Consider the following 7694-nt stretch of genomic DNA (forward strand, 5'->3'; position numbering starts at 1 on the left):
TAGTAGGTTTGAATTAGTAGCCCATTAGAAGTAAGAATGGAAAACAATTCCCAAACGACCTTCGTAGTTTGGGATGCTTGATCGTTGACTCTTAATCCAGTAAAAACAGACAACAATGTTGTATCGATTGAGCTGTTAGAAACAGACATAAAGAATGGTGCCTGCCTCAATTAACTAAACAGAAAAGATAATGAAAGAAGAGTTGGTCCTCACCTCGCTTCTAATATACAAGCAACCAAACTAAGGACAAATAATTAGGTTCACATTGAAAGGAAGAACAATTCCCCCATCTGCAGCTGTAATTCAAATGCCTGCATGGTGTCTAACAAAGAGATTAGAGGTAGAGAGTATATATGCTGCTTTGCTTCCCTTCCTTACTACTATGAGAAATTTAGAAATTTGTCACTATGAGAATTGGATTTCACTATTTTACCATTGATCGAGTAGATTTCGTTTAAATGTCATTATGAAACATGTCCCAGACATTGTAATGCCATTTCGTTATTTAATAAAAAAAGAAACCAATATATTTATAGGACAATTTTGTCCGGGTCTTGTCCACGTACCACATTCTCTCATGGGTCACGGCTGCTCCACTGTCCAACTTCCGTCACTGGTCACCAGCAGCACTCCCATGGCTGCGTCCACGGCCAGCCCCGACCACCCATTGCAACCGCTGGCCCCGCAACGGTGCAGGAGATCGCTGAACGCCGCCCAAGCCGCTGGCCACCGTAGCAGCGCCGGATGTCGTCGCATGCCGGGAAGGCCGAATAGAGGGCGGTGCCAGTTGAGAAGCCGGTCCAAGCGAGCGGGCCACGACCATACCTTCGTTAGCTGGACGTGCGGGGAGCAGGTTATTGATGGCTGGCCTACCCGCCTCTCCGCAGTCGCCGATGAGACCATTGACGGATGGACCCCCAACCCGGTGAGCTTTGTTCAACCGGACATGGAGGCGAGTTCGGCGAGGCTGTCGATGATGGTGTCGTCGACAAGGCCGCCGAGGCCAAGGCGGAGCGAGTGTCAGCATATTGCCACGTGGGATCTGTGATAGGTGATACATGGCCATCGTCAGCTATAAAAGGAGACTGGTTCAAGCTATTGGGGCATCGAAGATTCAGAAGAAACACATCTCCATCTCTATTCTCATTTCACTACTACAGTAAACCTCCGTACAGCCGGTCCGGTTAGCCTCTACACAGGCGGTTCCAGGAACCGCTTGTGGTGCACCGACTGTGATGTAAAACAACATCACAGGCGGTCAATAAAAAACCACCTGTGATAGACACACATCACAGGCGGTCCAGTTTAAAAGAACCGCATGTGATAGACACATATCACAGGCGGTCCAGTTTAAAAGAACCGCCTGTGATAGACACACATCACAGGCGGTTTCTAATCCTAGCCGCTTGTGTTAGCCACACATCACATGCGGTTTTAAATATAAGTCCGACTGTATTTCAATATACAGATTCCAGATTCATATTTTGATTCCAGATTCATATTTTGATTCCAGATTCATATACAGAATTAATAACAGATTCTAACACATATTCCATACACAGATTCATCATACACAGATCTTATATACAGATTTATACCTATCAAGTTCCATAACAGGTTCCATACACAGATTCATCCACATATCAAGTTCCATCATACACAGATTTATACATATATCAAGTTGCATAACAACTCAACATCTCAAAGTTCCATAGACAACTAAACATCTAAAGTTCCTAACTAAAGATCTAAACACTGTGTGATATCGTGTACAAACTTAGTTCTGGGAATTGTTGCAAATTTCCATTTGTATTGTAGAATAGCCCTTGTTGATGAAGAACTTCACGGCGCATAAAGTAAAACAAGTCTTTTACAACCTTAGCCACGCCGACGGAAACCATATCTCTTTCTAACCATTCAGCATTGATCTTGGATTTAGGAACCTGCAATGAAAGCAAAAAGCAAGCAGTACTAAGAGTAATGTGATCAGCAACAATATAACATAAAAATTGCAACATAGACAGTGATAGCGAACTTACATCCTCACGATTGACCCTTCAACTTACACAACTTTCAAGAAGCAATCAATTTTTTTCAAGTACCTCCCATACTGGAAGGATATGGAAATTTGCCACAGCATTGATTTGATGCATGTAACAAAAAATGTTTTTGACAGCATCATTGGAACCTTGCTGGGCATGCCGAGTAAGACAAAGGACGGACTTAAATCACGCAATGATCTAGTAGATCTTCAAATCAGACCGGAACTTCATCCAGTGGATAGTGGCAAAGGGAAGCCTTACCTCCCCCCAGCTAGCTACAACTTGTCAGTTGAGGAGAGAACAAAGATTTGCAAATGTTTGCGTGGGGTCAAAGTGCCCACAGGTTTCTCATCCAATATCAGCAAACTAGTCAGGATGAAGGACTTGTCTCTATTTGGCTACAACTCTCATGACTGTCATGTGATGATGACAGTGTTCCTCCCAATTGCGGTAAGAGCCCTCGAAACAGAGCATGTCAAAGTTGTCATCACACACTTGTGTTACTTTTTCAATGCGGTTTCACAAAAAGTAATAGTTTTAGAAGACTTGGACTATCTAAAGGCATACATCATCGAGATTATGTGCAAGCTTGAAATGTGTTTTCCTCCATCATTTTTTGATATGCAAGTACACCTAATCATACATCTCGTGGATCAGATAAAAATATTAGGGCCACTATATTTACATCATATGTTTCAGTTGGAGCGATACCTGGGAGTATTAAAAGGTTATGTGCGAAATCGCGCTCACCCAGAGGGTTCAATCATGGAGGGATACATTACAGAAGAAGTGATTGAGAGCTGTATAGATTACATCAGTGACGGAACAATGATAGGTGTGCCTATACCTAAACATGAGGGTAAACTATGTGGGAGAGGGAGAATGGGCAAGAAAACTTTTCGCGTTGAGGATTACAAGCTAGTACATTGTGCTCATGGTAGTGTACTACAACATCTCACGATAGCCGAGCCTTACATAGAGGAACACCTGGATGAGCTTCGTAAAGAAAATCAGAACCGCACAGAGGACTGGATCATGAGGGAGCATAAACATCGTTTCAGCGAATGGTTAATGGACAAAAACATCCCATTCGGAGACTCTTTGGAAGAGAAAACAATGAAGAATTTGGCTTCTGGGCCATCGTGTTTTGTGACATCATGGCAAGCATATGACATCAATGGGTACACATTCTACACTGAATAAAAAGAAATAAAAAGTGTTGCACAAAATAGCGGTGTTCGTATCGATGCTTTTGACCTACATGGACAGAAGACCACATATTTTGGATTCATAGAGGAAATATGGGAACTTGATTATGGCCCAAGCATGAAAATACCCTTATTTAAGTGCCAATGGGTACAACATCCCGTGGGGGTGACAGTGGATAACTACGGACTCACACTGGTAGACTTAAAGAAAGTAGGATATAAAGATGACCCGTGGGTTCTCGCCGAATGTGTTGCACAAGTGTTCTATGTACTCGATCCAGCAAATGAGAAGATGCATGTAGTTATTTTTGGAAAGCAAAAAATTGTTGGAGTTGAGAATGTGGGAGACCAAGATGAGGAATACAATAAGTATGAAGAGATGTTCGTCTTTAACGGTCCAGAGAGAATCAAGCGTGTGGAAAAGAAAATTGATAAGAACTTAAAGCCATACATGCGGAAAAATGGTAGTTCATGAAAAATTGTATGAATCAAATTGTATTTGTTATCATGTATGATCGACTATGCATTGTGGTTGCCAATTAATTTAAAATCTCTCTAGTTATCTATGCTATTAAAATTCATTTAAATTGTATTTGCATATTTATGTTAAAAATTAAATATTAATTCATTTAAATTGTATTTGCATATTTCTGTTAAAAATTAAAATATTAATTCATTTAAATTGTATTTTCATATTTCTGTTAAAAATTAAAATATTAATATGGTAATCACAGGCGGTTTTTCATTAGGGTCCGTTTGTGAAAAGAATAGAGCACCACAGGCGCTCCTAAACAAAAACCGCTTGTGATACTAATACATCACAGGCGGTTCGAGTAGCCTGGGACATCCCAGACGGTTTTCTAACCGAACCACCTGTGATGTAAAAAGCCTACCGCTTGTATAGAGCCAAATTGTACTAGTGTTTACTTGTGTTCTAGTGTTCATCTTCTCTGTCTAGAAATCTCTACTTCTCTTTTTCCCTTCCCCTCTCATGTACCCAGATTCTCTTACATTCTAGTACTTTGCTATTGCTGGTTGAGTTGAGATATTAGGTGCTGTTTGGTTTATATATTTGTAATGTAATCGGTAACAAATAACGTTAAATCATGTTTGTTTAAGTCCAATCGTAATCTGATACCACACTAGAAATTGATACCAGCCTATTCAAACTTGTTACCACTGTTAATCGAATGCAAACCGTTACCGTTACCATTTACGTTACATTTTGGGAACCAAACGACACCTTAGTGTTGTTAACAACGAGTCCCAACTCGGTTCTGTTTGGATACGGCGAGCGGAGCAGCGAGCCGCCCCGGGGATGGCAAAGTGATGAAACTCGCCTCTCATAATGGTAAAGTGATAAAACTCACTACTATATATCTACTAACATCAATTGACATGTTTCTACCATGTTAAGGAAGTGTTTGTAAACTAATTTTTGGTCCATACAATTTATTCCATTTTAGTATCTAAATTGGTACATATTTAATAATTTAGAGACAAAAAATGAAATAAAATAGATAAACTAAAAATTAGTCTTTAAAAACCAAACACACCTTAAGTTCTCCTCCACCTAAGTAGGTATGAGGATAGTAGTATGGTAAATACATGAATGAAACAAAGTAACAAGAGATATTAGGCTATCTTCAACAGATCTCTTATCACACCCCTATCTCATCTTCTATTTCAAATTTCACTCTGTAAACATTGTCGAACAGTGTCATCTACAGTTTCCTTATCATCCACTGGAGACAGTCTTAGGGAATAATGTTTGCACCATGGCATCGTCACGACCGTCCTTAAGCCTCTAGCTAGTGCTCTGGCTCCTGGACCCATGGCTGAAGGCCGCGATGTGGTCATACATGTCGTCGTCGTTGAGCTCAGGCCTCCTGCTGCCGCCACATGAACAGGCTCGGCCTGCCGTCGTGCACCGGCGGCAAAAGGCTTCCCACGGAGGTTCTCAACATGGATGGGATAGACACGGCCATACGGGCGCCTCGACGAAGCCCTTCGGGAGCAGCTCCGCCAGGTCCGCGTCCACGGGGTTGCATGTGTCGGGCGCCAGCGAGCCGTGCAGTGTCCGCCCCTCCCACGCGTCGTCAAGATGGCTCCCCATAAAGAATGTTCGAAGTTCTCTGATCTCAGCCCGGTGGAGAAGACGCACACATAGAGATATACAAGCTCAATAACATCCACCAGTTTATTGTGCACGGTCAAAATAGTGGGACCTCACTTAAAACACGAGAATTGTAACCCACAGATGCTTATGTTTTCAACGCTAGGTACATCAATGGCCTGAATGACAGCCAGTCCTTAGGTGAGCAGGCTACATCAGAGAATTAGCAAGTCAGCAAATATATCGACTTACCTGTCCCAACAATATCCATTTCGAAATCAATACGACTCTGTTTACCTTGGTCAGAAGGTTACACCAAGAATCTAATAATCTCTCAAGTACACATTCACATCTCCCAACAACCATCTACTATGAAATAGAGGCTAGTTAAGAGATATAAGCATGTAAAACACTACCTTTATAACGATGCTGCCAGAAACATTTTCTGGTTTAACCAAACAACAAAGAACAAAAAACTAAATACGAGCTAACTGGTTGTCTTAATAGTTACATGTAAATAATGGAGAAAAATAATGCCCCACACCTCCTGAAATTTCATGCAAAAAGGGTCCATAAGCATATGAACCCTACAAAAAGCCATAAACTCCCGTCATAAAAAGCCATATGGCAATTGTAATCTAGTATATTTTTTATTTAAACAAACCCTTTTTGTTTTATGCCAGCCTCCTTTTCATCCAAAACCTTCGAGGCACTTGACTGGCATTATGTTGCGCACTGAAAATCTAGTGCATCAAAAAATACAAGGAAATATCGAAACGGTTTATTGTGAATCTCACTATTAGAAAAAAGGCTCAAAGCCTCCGGGACGATATATTTTTACAGACGGATTCGGTTATCAACCGACTGTGCTATTTTTAGTGGCGTTTCCTTAAGAAAACCGTCACTAGAAATCGTATTTCTACGGACGATTCCTTAAAAAACCACCGATTTTTACATGCGGTTTTCTTAAGGAACCGCATGTAGAAATCGATTTCTAGAATCGGTTTTCTTAAGGAACCCCCACTAGAAATCATTTTTATCCTTAATTTTTTGAGTTTTTCAAACGATCTATTATGACAAAACCACTAAAATAAAAGTTGTAGATCACTAAAAGTTATGAAACTTTGTAGTTGACAACTTTTTTATTTGAACTCATTTCGGTTCTCAAAAATTGAATCTAAGTATGTCAAATTTAAAATTCAAATTTTGCAAACTACTTCGGATGAAAAAAGTGTCAAAATAATAGTTGTAGAACTTCAAAAGTTATTCAACTCTGTAGTTGATAACTTTTTTTATTTGAATTTATTTACGGTCTCAAACAAGCAATTTATACTCAAATGGTTGTAACATGTGGAAAAAAAACTACAAACTAGACATAATGCATGACATAGACGGAGCGGTAGTGGAGGGTACATGAGAAGTCGACGGTTCAATTCCTAACAACCGCGTAGCGCGCAAATTTTACGCGAAAAATGTCGCGACTTACAACTTCGTCCGTCGGGCGGGTGGGAGGGGTGAATCCTCTCCTTAAATAATTTTTTGTTGCTTTAAAAACCTATTTAATGTTTCTAAAAATAATTTTTACTAGCGGATTTATTACGTCGACCGCGAGTGGAAATCGATTTCCACTAACGCTTTTCTTAACTCAACAGCTAGTGCAAATCGATTTTCACTGGCGGTCCTCAGTTACTCGCCTGTAAATATGATGATTTTTACTGGCCACCAGTACCGACGGTTCTAATAAACGCCAGTGAAAATAAGTTTACAACCGTCACTATAGAGCTCTTTTGTACTAGTGTCTATCGTTGTACAATGCCCCAAAATGTCAAATTTTCAAGTATGATTAGCAACATCTCTTTCATCGCCATTCTACCAAACACATGCTTCTAAGTACAAAAAACCACTATGACAAAACAATAACAAACATACCAGTAGGGAAAGCAGGAAAGCACAACCGAGCAGGCAGACTTTATCTAAGGATGCATGTGGGTTGATCTTTGCAACATTGACATCAGGCACCACAGTGTACTAGCTAAATGTTCATGTCCCTATGAAATGGTAAATGGGCTTTTCATTTACAGAGAACTTGCTCTTCATATCATTCATGATGACACCTACGCCTCTGGCACTATGAACCTTACCACGGAGGTTAGTCTTTCCGTTCATGCAAAACTTGCATTATGCTTGGTAGCAACGATTGACATGATCTCCAGGTTGCACATCAGTTACTCGTTCGCCAACACTTTCCATAATTCTATTAAGACAAGCAAAAGAAATTATGTCCATCACAACCCAACGATGATTTACTTCATGCATAATACTGAATCA

The sequence above is a fragment of the Zea mays genome, chromosome 9, assembly GCF_902167145.1.
Source record: "Zea mays cultivar B73 chromosome 9, Zm-B73-REFERENCE-NAM-5.0, whole genome shotgun sequence".
Taxonomy (NCBI): domain Eukaryota; kingdom Viridiplantae; phylum Streptophyta; class Magnoliopsida; order Poales; family Poaceae; genus Zea; species Zea mays.